At 36.5% G+C, this 14,444-nt stretch overlaps 1 protein-coding gene across 17 annotated transcripts in view; it reads left to right on the forward strand.

Moving 5' to 3' along the window:
* Gulp1 (GULP PTB domain containing engulfment adaptor 1) overlaps positions 1-14,444 on the forward strand; it is a 287,088-nt gene that overhangs the window by 106,725 nt on the left and 165,919 nt on the right. Inside the window, exon 1 of one of the 17 annotated variants that reach the window (XM_058580314.1) lies at positions 6,811-7,288. The exons of the other annotated variants lie outside the window; for them this stretch is intronic. The gene's annotated coding sequence lies outside the window, so the exon portion shown is untranslated. Of the gene's footprint in view, positions 1-6,810; positions 7,289-14,444 lie in introns of those variants that run through there. 17 annotated transcript variants of the gene reach the window in all.

Below are 14,444 nucleotides of genomic sequence, written 5' to 3' on the forward strand. Positions count from 1 at the left end.
GAAAAGAGTAAATCAGAAGTCAAGTGAATTAAAAATTTGATCATTATTTCTTTTTAAAGTATCCCTCAGTAAATTAATAATCTCAAAGGTAGACTGGGTATCTGAAAGATAGTAGAATAGGACTTTCTAGCACTTATGCCCCTGCAGAAATGCCATTTTGAAAAAACTATTCACATGCAAAAGTACTTTCACTAGAGCTAAGGAGACCAGGTGAGAGATAACAGGATCTAGGGATAGCACAGAAGAAGAAAAGGCACATGAACTTGGGCAGAAGGAAAGGTTTACATTACTACATTCCTCATCTCCCAAGCCCAAAGGGCTATCTTGATGAGAGATACCATCCACTTGCAGAAAGGAGAGTGAATACTTACTTTTGCTTTGGACCTCAACACTGGGCCTCCCCCTCTAAAAATCAGCACTGACCAGGTCCTGGAGACCCCAGACTTGAGGCCAGTTTCTGGGCTCAGAGTTTCTAGAGCTGCCACAGTACTAGACCAGATACCACAATTTCAATCTGTAGGCCTGTTCAGCTGACTCACTATCAAGGCCCATCTGACTGTATGGCTGACCCTAGTGGCCCTAGATTTCAGACCTGCCCCTAATCCTCCACGTTCCAGGCCTGCTTCATGTTCTAGATCATCCCAGAGCAAGAATCAGCACAGATAGCCCTAGGTTTCAGGCCTGATCCTGTGCTAAGCCTCAGGCCCCAGACTGGCACTTGTGGACAGACTCTAGGACAGCTCAGTGTTGGACTGATCCTATAACTTAAGCCCCAGTGTCACCCATCCCAGTGCTGAAATTGTTCTCACAGATCCATGCCTCAGGGCTGCTCTTAGGGATTAGGTTCCAAACTGCCCACACAGATCCAGGGCCCAGGCCAACCTTAATGGACCTATATCTCAGGCCCATACCCACACACAAGAGTCTAGGCCAGTCCTCATAGATTACATTACAGGCCAGTTCTCTTGGTACCATATTCCAGCCAAGACTTACCTCTGCAGCTCTAGGCCCACTCTTGTGGCCATAGCTTTACCTCCACAGACCCAGGTAACAAATCCAACTCCAGGGCATCCAAACTTATTGACTGAAGTGGCAGGCAAACCTGACAGAAGACTTCAGCATCAAGCTCATTGTGGTCCACACCAGATAGCCTTCCCAGAACCTGTGGTTGGGCTGACGGCAAAGAAGATTTCTTAGACAAAACCAATCTGCAAAGACTGGAAGAAGTTTACTTCAAATGTATAGAGGCCACAAGCATGAAGGACAATCTGAGAACATGACATCAGTAAAGAATCAAAAAAAGTTCTAGCATCTAACACAAAAAAATGGAGATGTATGAACTGCTTGACAATTCAAGACTATTGTTTTTTAGGAATCCACTTTAGCACGCATAGTCTATCAATACAAAGGAGAGACAATAGAGATATACAAAACCAAAACAAACCTATAGGAGAGAGCAGAAACACAGCAATCAAATAGAGCTGGAAAGTAACGTGAACAACATGAAAAAACAAGGGAAAAAAGGATTACAAACAATGCAGGACAACTTAAATCTACAGGAGGACCTAGAAGCATCAGAAACATGGATAGGGAAAGAACTCAAGGCATACCTAACTCAGATGGAAAGGAATATTAGAGAAGACATGAGACAGCAAGTCCAAGCAATGAAAGTATATTTTGAAAATGAATTAAACAAACAAATTCAAATGGCAAAGAACGAGCTTTACCAGGAGATAGAGATCTTAAAAAAAAAATCAAACAGTAATTCTAGAAATGCAGGAAATGATAAACCAAATTAAAAACTCAAATGAGAATATTACAGATAGACTAGATCAAGTAGAAGTCAGAACATCAGATAATGAAGACAAAGTTTGTCAACTTGAAAAGAATATAGTCAGCACAGAAAAGATGCCTAAATCTCATGAGCAATCTATTCAAGAGATATGGGATGTCATAAAAAAACCAAATTTGAGAGTCATCGGGATAGAAGAAGGCATAGAGATTCAAACCAAAGGAATGGATAACCTACTAAATGAAAGAATTCTAGAAAACTTCCCAGAGATGAAAGATGGAATGGATTGCCAAATCCTGGAAGCCTACAGGACCCCATACATTCAAAACCACAATAGACCAACTCCAAGACATATAATTATGAAGATAGCCAACATACAGAACAAGGAGAGAATATTAAAAGCTATGAGAGAAAGGAGGCAGATTACATTCAGGGGTAAACCAATTAGGTTAACGACTGATTTTTCATCACAGACTTTGAAAGCGAGAAGATCCAGGAAAAATGTATTTCAAATGCTGAAAAATAATGGATTCCAACCATGAATACTGTATCCAGCAAAATTAAGCTTCAGATTTGACAATGAAATTAAAATCTTTCACGATAAACAAAAGGTAAAAGAATTCGCAGCCAGACAACCAGCACTGCAAAGCATTTTGAGCAAAATACTACAAGAAGAGTAATTGGAAAATAGTGCCCAAAACTAACAGTGGGAGGTATCTCAGTAAAGGGGGAGGAAAATAACCAAAAATTAAAAATTAGCCAAACTAAAATAAATAAATAAATAAATAAACATGACTGGAAGTACAAACCACATTTCAATTGTAACCTTAAATATTAATGGCCTAAATTCACCAATCAAGAGACATAGGCTAGTAACCTGGATCAAATAAACAAATCCAACAATATGCTGCCTTCAGGAGACTCATATGATAGGAAAAGACATACACAGGCTGAAGGTAAAAGGTTGGGAAAAATCATACCACTCACATGGCCCTCAGAAGCAAGCAGGAGTGGCCATACTCATACCGAATAAAATCAACTTCAAACCTAAGTTAATCAAAAGGGATAAAGAATGACACTATATACTGTTAAAAGGAACCATCCACCAACAAGACATAACAATTATCAATTTGTATGCACCAAACAATGGTGCTGCAATGTTCATAAAACAAACTCTCCTCAAGTTCAAGAGTCAAATAGACTACAACACAGTAATTATGGATGACTTCAACACACTGCTCTCGCCATTAGACAGATCCTCTAGACAAAAGCTGAATAAAGAAATTATAGAACTCAATAGCACAATCAATAACCTAGACTTAACCGACATATATAGAATATATCAACCATCATCAAGTGGATACACGTTCTTCTCAGCAGCACATGGATCCTGCTCAAAGATAGACCATATATTATGCCATAGGGCAACTCTTAGTAAATATAAAGGTGTGGAGATAATACCATGCACCATATCTGATCATAATGGAATGAAACTGGAAATCAATGATAAAAAAAGGAATAAAAAATCCTACATCACATGGAAAATGAACAATATGTTACTGAATGATCAATGGGTTACAGAAGACATAAAGGAGGAGATAAAAAAATTCTTAGAGACAAATGACAATACAGACACAAATACCGGAATCTATGGGACACAATGAAAGCAGATTTAAGAGGGAAATTCATTTCCTGGAGTTCTTTCCTCAAAAAAAGAAAAAAACAACAAATAAATGAACTCACACTACACCTCAAAAACCTAGAAAAGGAAGAGCAAAACAACAGCAAATATAGTAGAAGACAAGAAATAATTAAAATCAGAGCAGAAATCAATGAAATCGAAACAAAAATAACCATTGAAAAAATTGATAAAACTAAAAGTAGTTCTTTGAAAAAATAAATAAGATCGACAGGCCCATAGCCATGCTAACGAAGAGAAGAAGAGAGAGAACTCAAATTACTAACATACGGGATGAAAAAGGCAATATCACAACAGACACTACAGAAATACAGAAGATAATTAGAAAGTATTTTGAAACCCTATATTGCAATAAAATAGAAGATAGTGAAGATATCGATAAATTTCTTAAGTCATACGATCTGCCCAGATTGAGTCAGGAAGACACACACAATTTAAACAGACCAATAACAAAGGAAGAAATAGAAGAAGCCATCAAAAGACTACCAACCAAGAAAAGCCCTGGACTCGATGGGTATACAGTGGAGTTTTACAAAACCTTCAAAGAAGAATTAATACCAATACTTTTCAAGCTATTTCAAGAAATAGAAAAAGAAGGAGCTCTTCCAAATTCATTCTATTAGGCCAACATCACCCTGATCCCGAAACCAGACAAAGACACTTCAAAGAAAGAAAACTACAGACCAATATCTCTAATGAACTTGGATGCAAAACTTTTCAATAAAATCCTGGCGAATCGAATACAAAAGCATATCAAAAAAATTGTGCACTATGATCAAGTAGGATTCATCCCTGGGATGCAAGGCTGGTTCAATATACGGAAATCAATAAATGCTATTCACCATTTCAATAGACTTAAAGATAAGAACCATATGATCATCTCAATAGATGCAGAAAAAGCATTCGACAAATTATAGCATCCCTTTATGTTCAAAACACTAGAAAAACTAGGGATAACAGGAACTTACCTCAACATTATAAAACCTATATATGCTAAGCCTCAGGCTAGCATCATCCTAAATGGAGAAAAACTGAAGCCATTCCCTCTAAAATCTGCAACAAGACAGGTATGCCCTCTATCACCACTTCTATTCAAATTAGTTCTTGAAATACTAGCCAGAGCAATTAGACAAAAGAAATTAAAGGCATAAAAATAGGAAAAGAAGAACTTAAATTATCGCTATTTGCGGATGACATGATAATATATTTAACAGACCCAAAAGGGTCTACAAAGAAACTGCTAGAGTTAATAAATGAATTCAGCAAAGTGGCAGGATATAAAATCAACAGGCATAAATCAAAGGCATTCCTGTATATCAGCAACAATACTTCTGAAATGGAAATGAGGAAAACCACTCCATTCACAATATCCTCAAAGAAAATAAGATACTTGGGAATCAACCTAACAAAAGAGGTGAAAGATTTATACAACGAAAACTACAGAACCCTAAAGAGAGAGATAGAAGAAGATCTTACAAGATGGAAAAATGTACCCTGTTCATGGATAGGCAGAACTAACATCATCAAAATGGCGATATTACCCAAAGTTCTCTACAGGTTTAATGCGATGTCAATCAAAATTCCAACGGCGTTTCTTGTATAAATAGATAAAGCAATCATGAAATTCATATGGAAAAACAAAAGACCCAGAATAGCAAAAGCAATTCTAAGCAGGAAGTGTGAATCTGGAGGTATAGCGATACCAGATCTCAAACTGTACTATAGAGCAATAGTAACTAAAACAGCATGGTACGGGTACCAAAACAGGCAGGTGGACCAATGGTACAGAATAGAGGACACAGAGACCAATCCACAAAACTACAACTTTCTTATATTTGATAAAGGGGCTAAAAGCATGCAATGGAGGAAGGATAGCATCTTCAACAAATGGTGCTGGGAAAATTGGAAATCCATATGCAACAAAATGAAACTGAATCCCTTTCTCTCGCCATGCACAAAAGTTAACTCAAAATGGATCAAGGAGCTAGATATCAAATCAGAGACACGCCATCTAATAGAAGAAAAAGTTGGCTACGATCTACATACTGTGGGGTCGGGCTCCAAATTCCTTAATAGGACGCCCATAGCCCAAGAGTTAATAACGAGAATAAACAAGTGGGACCTTCTTAAACTAAAAAGTTTTTTTCTCAGCAAGAGAAACAATAAAAGAGGTAAATAGGGAGCCTACATCCTGGGAACAAATTTCTACCCCTCATACTTCAGATAGAGCCCTAATATCCAGAATATACAAAGAACTCAACAAATTAAACAATAAGATAACAAATAACCCAATCAACAAATGGGCCAAGGACCTGAACAGACACTTCTCAGAGGAGGACATACAATCAATCAACAAGTACATGAAAAAATGCTCACCATCTCTAGCAGTCAGAGAAATGCAAATCAAAACCACCCTAAGATACCATCTCACTCCAGTAAGATTGGCAGCCATTATGAAGTCAAACAACATCAAGTGCTGGCGAGGATGTGGGGAAAAGGGTATACTTGTACATTGCTGGTGGGACTGCAAATTGGTGCAGCCAATTTGGAAAGCAGTATGGAGATTCCTGGGAAAGCTGGGAATGGATCCACCATTTGACCCAGCTATTGCCCTTCTTGGACTATTCCCTGAGGATCTTAAAAGAGCGTACTATAGGGATACTGCCACATCAATGATCATAGCGGCACAATTCACAATAGCTAGACTGTGGAATCAACCTAGATGCCCTTCAATAGATGAATGGATAAAAAAAAAATGTGGCATTTATACACAATGGAGTATTACACAGCACTAAAAAATGACAAAATCATGGAATTTGCAGGGAAATGGATGGCATTAGAGCAGATTATGCTAAGCGAAGTTAGCCAATCCTTAAAAATCAAATGCCAAATGTCTTCTTTGATATAAAGAGAGCAACTAAGAACAGAACAGGGAGGAAGAGCATGAGGAAAAGATTAATGTTAAACAGAGACGAGTGGGGGGAGAGAAAGGGAGAGAGAAGGGAAATCAAATGGAAATGGTAGGAGACCCTCAATGCTACACAAAATTACATATAAGAGGTTGTGAGGGGAAAGGTGGGGGGAAACAAGGGAGAGAATTGAACAACAGCAGATGAGGTAGAGAGGGAAGATGGGAGGGGAGGGGAGGGGGGATAGTAGGGGATAGGAAAGGTAGCAGAATACAACAGTCACTAATATGCCATTATGTAAAAATGTGAGTGTGTAACTGATGTGATTCTGCAATTTGTATTTGGGGTAAAAATGGGAGTTCATAACCCACTTGAGTCAAATGTATGAAAGATGATATATCATGAGCTTTGTAATGTTTTGAACAACCAATAAAAAAAGACTATTTTTTTAAGAAAGCTCAGTGAACTATAAGAAAATACAATGAAATAATTCAATGAAAATCAGAAAACCAATAAATGACCAAATAGAGAAAGTTATGAAGTGGAAATTATTATTTTTATAAACTATCAAATGGATTCTGGAGCTGAAAACACAATAAGTGAAGTGGAAGATGAAATAGAGAGTGTCAATAGCAGAATTGATAAGGCAAGAGACTCTGTGAACTCAGATTGTAAGAAAATATACAGTAAGAAAGGAAAATAAGGAAGAATGAAAATTCATGAAGGAATCTTATGAGACTTAAGAAACATCAGTTTTCCAGGTACATAAGTTTAAGAGTGAATGCATGGGCTATCTCTCATTCCAGGAAGAGGTCCATGGAACAGGGTAGAGGAGAGTGTGGTTGTGGAGTCTCTATTCAAGACCTCCGGAGACCAAGCAGGAAGCAGGTCTGATTTTATTGCACAGTTACCATGTATATATATTCAGGTAGTAGCAAAGCAGATTATAGGCAGCCACCAATACAATTTCTGGCCAACTGTCCTTGCAGCAACCAATCAAGGAGCAGGCTGTGGAGCAAGCACAGGGACTGCAACACGCAGCCTCACGCCCAAGGCTGTGCCTATTGGGTAAGCAGTTTGTTGCTCACACTCCTAGCACTGGGGAATGGTTTGACACTCAGAAGCCCTTAAGGTATGCCATGTATGCAGTATTCCATGCACTTGTCCCCACAATTGAAAAGAGACAGTGAATCAGAGAACTTAAAAAAAAATAGCAAAAACTTTCCAAATCTAGAGAAAGAAAAATATCCATGTATAAGCATATCAAAGGTTTCCATGTAAACTGAATTTAACCAAAACTATACAAAGACATGTTATAATCAAACTGTTAAAAATCAAACCAAAGATAAGACCTTGAAATTAGTGAGAGAAAAGTGGCATATCTTATATAAGGGAGTTGCAATAAGATTAGAAGCAGAATTCTCAGAAGAAATCTCATAGGCTAAGGTGTTATACTGAAGTATTATACCAAAAAAATAAAATAAAATAAATAAAACCTTGCCAATCAAGAATACAAGTAAAGCTGTTCATTATAAATAAAGGAGAGATAAAAATTTTTCTGGATGGAGAAAAACTGAGAAAGTTCATTATTAATAGACTCTCTTATAAGATGTACCTAAGAGAGTTCTTTCAACTGAGAATAAAGGACCATAATTAGTAAAACAAAAACATGAAAGTATAAAACTCACTAGTACAATTAAGCATGCAATCAAATTCAGAAGACTCTAATACTGTGATGGTGGTTTGTAAATCACTTTTATCTTCTTATGAAGGATAAAAGAAAAAGCATTAAAATATTAGCCATAATAATTTGATGAGGAATATATAATATAAGAATGTAAATTTTAACATCAAAGCATAAAATGTGTAGCAGGAAATAAAAGCATTAAGTGTATGCAGTTAAAATTAAGTTGTAATCATCTTTAAAAGTTGTTTTAACTGCACTGTTCTATGTAGGCCTCATGGTAACCACAGAGCAAAAATATATAGTTGTTACACATTATATGAAGAGGAGGAAATCAAAACTTAACCACTAGAGAAAATCATCTAATCACAAAGGAAGAGAGCACCCAGATAAAGAAAGGAGCAAAGGCTCTACAAAATATTTAGAAAACTTTTAATGAGATGGCAGTCCCAAATCTTTACCTCTCAATTATTAATTTGAAGAAAAAATGATAAAATTTTCCAATCAAATGTTATTAGGCTGGATGAATCACTAAAAAAAGATGCAATAAAAAAACTGTATGCTGCCTCTAAGTGATTCATTTCACCTTTAAAGATAAAAGTAGATTGAAATTAGAAGGATGGAAAAAGATATCCTATGCAAATGGAAACCAAAGGAGAGCAGGCCTACCTACACTTATATGAGACTTTCAGTCTAAAACTGTAAAATGAGACAAAGAAGGGCCGTGCATTAATGATAAGAGGAACAATTCATCACACAGATATAACAATTGTAAATATATATGAACCCACAATGGGAATACAGAAATAAAGAAAGCAAATATTAACAAATCTAAAGAGAGTTATATAGCAATAAAATAATATTAGATTTCTTCAGTATGCCATATTGAACAACGGAAATTTCATCCTGATACAAAATCAAAAAGGAAACTTCGGATTTTATCTACATTTAGATCAAGTGGACCTAACAGATGTATGCACACATTTCACCCAATAGTTGCAGAATACACATTGCTTCAAGTGTACATGGAACATTCTTCAGGAGGGATCATATGTTAGGCCACAAAACAAATACTAACAAATTTTAAAAGACTGAAATTATATCAAATATCTCTTTTGATCACAATGGTGTGAAATTGGTAATCAATAGGAGGGATTATGGAAATTCACACATGTGAAAGTTAAATATACTTCTAAAAAGCCAGTGAGTCAAAGAATATATTAAAATAGAAATTTATTTCTTTATTTATTTATTTTTTTGAAGTTTTCCGCATATTTTTTTTTTAATTTTTTATTGTTGATTATTCAAAACATTACATAGTTCTTGATATATCATATTTCGCCCTTTGATTCAAGTGGGTTATGAGCTCCCATTTTTACCCCATATACAGATTGCAGAATCACATCAGTTACACATCCTTTGATTTACATATTGCCATACTAGTGTCTGTTGTGTTCTGCTGCCTTTCCTATCCTCTGCTATCCCCCCTCCACTCCCCTCCCCTCCCCTCTTCTCTCTCTGCCCCCTCTACTGTCATTCATTTGTCCCCCTTGTATTATTTTTCCCTTTCCCCTCACTTCCTCTTGTATGTACTTTTGTATAACCCTGAGGGTCTCGTTCCATTTCCATGCAATTTCCCTTCTCTCTCCCTTTCCCTCCCACCTCTCGTCCCTGTTTAATGTTAATCTTCTTCTCATGCTCTTCGACCCTACTCTGTTCTTAGTTACTCTCCTTATATCAAAGAAGACATTTGGCATTTGTTTTTTAGGGATTGGCTGGCTTCACTTAGCATAATCTGCTCTAATGCCATCCATTTCCCTGCAAATTCTATGATTTTGTCATTTTCTAATGCAGAGTAATACTCCATTGTGTATAAATGCCACATTTTTTTTTATCCATTCATCTATTGAAGGGCATCTAGGTTGGTTCCACAGTCTTGCTATTGTGAATTGTGCTGCTATGAACATCGATGTAGCAGTGTCCTTGTAGCATGCTCTTTTTAGGTTTAGGGAATAGACTGAGAAGGGGAATAGCTGGGTCAAATGGTGGCTCCATTCCCATCTTTCCAAGAAATCTCCATACTGCTTTCAAATTGGCCGCACCAATTTGCAGTCCCACCAGCAATGTACAAGTGTACCCTTTTCCCCACATCCTCGCCAGCACTTGTTGTTGTTTGACTTCATAATGGCTGCCAATCTTACTGGAGTGAGATGGTATCTTAGGGTGGTTTTGATTTGCATTTCTCTGACTGCTAGAGATGGTGAGCATTTTTTCATGTACTTGTTTATTGATTGTATGTCCTCCTCTGAGAAGTGTCTGTTCAGGTCCTTAGTCCATTTGTTGATTGGGTTGTTTGTTCTCTTATTGTCTAATTTTTTGAGTTCTTTGTATACTCTGGATATTAGGGCTCTATCTGAAGTGTGAGGAGTAAAGATTTGTTCCCAGGATGTAGGCTCCCTATTTACCTCTCTTATTGTTTCTTTTGCTGAGAAAAAACTTTTTAGTTTGAGTAAGTCCCATTTGTTGATTCTAGTTATTAACTTTTGTGCTATGGGTGTCCTATTGAGGAATTTGGAGCCCGACCCCACAGTATGTAGATCGTAGCCAACTTTTTCTTCTATCAGACGGCGTGTCTCTGATTTGATATCAAGCTCCTTGATCCATTTTGAATTAACTTTTGTGCATGGCGAGAGAAAGGGATTCAGTTTCATTTTGTTGCATATGGATTTCCAGTTTTCCCAGCACCATTTGTTGAAGATGCTATCCTTCCTCCATTGCATGCTGTTAGCCCCTTTATCAAATATAAGATAGTTGTAGTTTTGTGGATTGGTTTCTGTGTCCTCTATTCTGTATCATTGGTCCACCCGCCTGTTTTGGTACCCGTACCATGCTGTTTTTGTTACTATTGCTCTGTAGTATAGTTTGAAGTCTGGTATTGCTATACCGCCTGATTCACACTTCCTGCTTAGCATTGTTTTTGCTATTCTGGGTCTTTTATTTTTCCATATAAATTTCATGATTGCTTTCTCTATTTCTACAAGAAATGCAGTTGGGATTTTGATTGGCATTGCATTAAACCTATAGAGAACTTTTGGTAATATCACCATTTTGATGATGTTAGTTCTGCCTATCCATGAACAGGGTATATTTTTCCATCTTCTAAGATCTTCTTCTATTTCTCTCTTTAGGGTTCTGTAGTTTTCATTGTATAAGTCTTTCACCTCTTTTGTTAGGTTGATTCCCAAGTATTTTTTTTTTTTTTTGAAGATATTGTGAATGGAGTGGTTGTCCTCATTTCCATTTCAGAGGATTTGTCTCTGATATACAGGAATGCCTTTGATTTATGCGTGTTGCTTTTATATCCTGCCACTTTGCTGAATTCATTTATTAGCTCTAATAGTTTCTTTTAGACCCTTTTGGGTCTGCTAGGTATAGAATCATGTCATCAGCAAATAGTGATAATTTAAGTTCTTCTTTTCCTATTTTTATGCCTTTAATTTCTTTCGTCTCTCTAATTGCTCTGGCCAGTGTTTCGAGAACTATGTTGAAGAGAAGTGGAGAGAGAGGGCATCCCTGTCTTGTTCCAGATTTTAGAGGGAATGCCTTCAATTTTTTTCCATTCAGAATGATGCTAGCCTGAGGCTTAGCATAGATTGCTTTTACAATATTGAGGTATGTTCCTGTTATCCCTAGTTTTTCTAGAGTTTTGAACATAAAGGGATGCTGTACTTTGTCAAATGCTTTTTCCGCATCTATCAAGATGATCATATGGTTCTTATTTTTAAGTCTATTGATGTGGTGAATAACATTTATTGATTTCTGTATATTGAACCAGCCTTGCATCCCAGGAATGAATCCTACTTGATCATGGTGCACAATTTTTTTGATATGTTTTTGTATCCGTTTTGCCAGAATTTTATTAAGGATGTTTGCATCTAGGTTTATTAGAGATATTGGTCTGTAGTTTTCTTTCTTTGAAGTGTCTTTGTCTGGTTTAGGTATCAGGGTGATGTTGGCCTCGTAGAATGAATTTGGAAGTTCTCCCTCTTTTTCTATTTCCTGAAGGAGCTTGAAAAGTATTGGTATTAGTTCCTCTTTAAAGGTTTTGTAAAACTCTGCTGTATACCCATCTGGTCCTGGGCTTTTCTTAGTTGGTAGTCTTTTGATGGTTTCTTCTATTTCCTCAATTGATATTGGTCTGTTTATGTTGTCTATATCTTCCTGACTCAATCTGGGCAGATCATATGACTTAAGAAATTTATCTATGCCTTCACTATCTTCTAATTTATTGGAGTATAAGGATTCAAAATAATTTTTGATTATCTTCTGTATTTCTGAAGTGTCTGTTGTGATATTGCCTTTTTCATCCCGTATGCTAGTAATTTGAGTTCTCTCTCTTCTTCTCTTCGCTAGCATGGCTAAGGGTCTGTCGATTTTGTTTATTTTTTCAAAGAACCAACTTTTAGTTTTGTCAATTTTTTCAATTGTTTCTTTTGTTTCAATTTCATTAATTTCAGCTCTGATTTTAATTATTTCTTGCCTTCTACTTCTTTTGCTGTTGTTTTGCTCTTCTTTTTCAAGGATTTTGAGATGAAGTATGAGATCATTTATTAGTTGGCTTTTTCTTTTTTTAAGGAATGAACTCCACGCAATGAATTTTCCTCTTAGAACTGCTTTCAACGTGTCCCATAGATTCCGATATGTTGTGTCTGTGTTTTCATTTATCTCTATGAATTTTTTAATTTCCTCCTTGATGTTTTCTATAAACCATTGATCATTCAGTAACCTATTGTTCATTCTCCAAGTGATGTATGCTTTTTCCTTCGTTCTTTTATCGTTGATTTTCAGTTTCATTCCATTATGATCAGATAAGATGCATGGTATTATCTCTACTCCTTTATATTGTCTAAGAGTTGCCCTGTGACATAATATGTGATCTATTTTTGAGAAGGATCCATGTGCTGCTGAGAAAAAAGTGTAACTGCTTGATGTTGGGTAGTATATTCTATATATGTCAATTAAGTCTAGGTTATTAATTGTGTTATTGAGTTCTATAGTTTCCTTATTCAACTTTAGTTTGGAAGATCTGTCCATTGGTGAGAGAGGTGTGTTGAAGTCTCCCATGATTATTGTATGGTGGTCTATTAGACCCTTGAACTTGAGAAGAGTTTGTTTGATGAACATAGCTGCACCATTGTTAGGGGCATATACATTTATGATTGTTATGTCTTGTTGGTGTATGGTTCCCTTGAGCAGTATGTAGTGTCCCTCTTTATCCCTTTTGATTAACTTGGGCTTGAAATCTATTTTATTTGATATGAGTATGGACACACCTGCTTGTTTCCGAAGTCCATATGAGTGATATGATTTTTCCCAATCTTTCACCTTCAGCCTATGTATGTCTTTTCCTATCAAATGCATCTCCTGTAGGCAGCATATTGTTGGGTCTTGTTTTGTGATCCATTCTACTAGCCTGTGTCTCTTAATTGGTGAGTTTAAGCCATTAACATTTAGGGTTATTATTGAGATATGGGTTGTTCCTCCAGCCATATTTGTTTATTTATGTTACTAAACATGGTTTGTTTTCCTCTTTGATTATTTTCCCCCCTTTACTGTCCTACCTCCCACTGTTGGTTTTCATTGTTATTTTCCATTTCCTCTTCCTGTAATGTTTTGCCGAGGATGTTTTGAAGAGATGGTTTTCTAGCTGCAAATTCTTTTAACTTTTGTTTATCGTGGAAGGTTTTAATTTCATCTTCCATCCTGAAGCTTAATTTCGCTGGATACACAATTCTTGGTTGGAACCCATTTTCTTTCAGTGTTTGAAATATGTTATTCCAGGATCTTCTTGCTTTCAGAGTCTGTGTTGAAAGATCAGCTGTTATCCTGATTGGCTTACCCCCAAATGTAATCTGCTTCCTTTCTCTTGTAGCTTTTAAAATTCTCTCCTTATTCTGTATGTTGGGCATCTTCATTATAATGTGTCTAGGTGTGGATCTCTTATGATTTTGCACATTCGGCGTCCTGTAGGCTTCTAGGATTTGGGATTCTGTCTCATTCTTCAAGTCTGGGAAGTTTACTCATATTATTTCATTGAATAGATTGCTCATTCCTTTGGTTTGAAACTCTGTCCCTTCCTGTATCCCAATGACTCTTAAATTTGGTCTCTTGATGTTATCCCATATTTCTTGGATGTTCTGCTCATGGTTTCTTAACAGTCTTGCTGAGCTGTCTATGTTCTTTTCAAGTTGAAATACTTTATCTTCATTGTCTGATGTTCTATCTTCTAAGTGTTCTACTCTGCTGGTAGTATTCTCAATTGAGTTTTTAAGTTGGTTTATTGCTTCCTGCATTTCTAGG

The sequence above is a fragment of the Marmota monax genome, unplaced genomic scaffold (genome assembly GCF_021218885.2).
Source record: "Marmota monax isolate L192 unplaced genomic scaffold, Marmota_monax_Labrador192_F-V1.1 WCK01_AAM20220418_F8-fsc00007, whole genome shotgun sequence".
NCBI lineage: Eukaryota > Metazoa > Chordata > Mammalia > Rodentia > Sciuridae > Marmota > Marmota monax.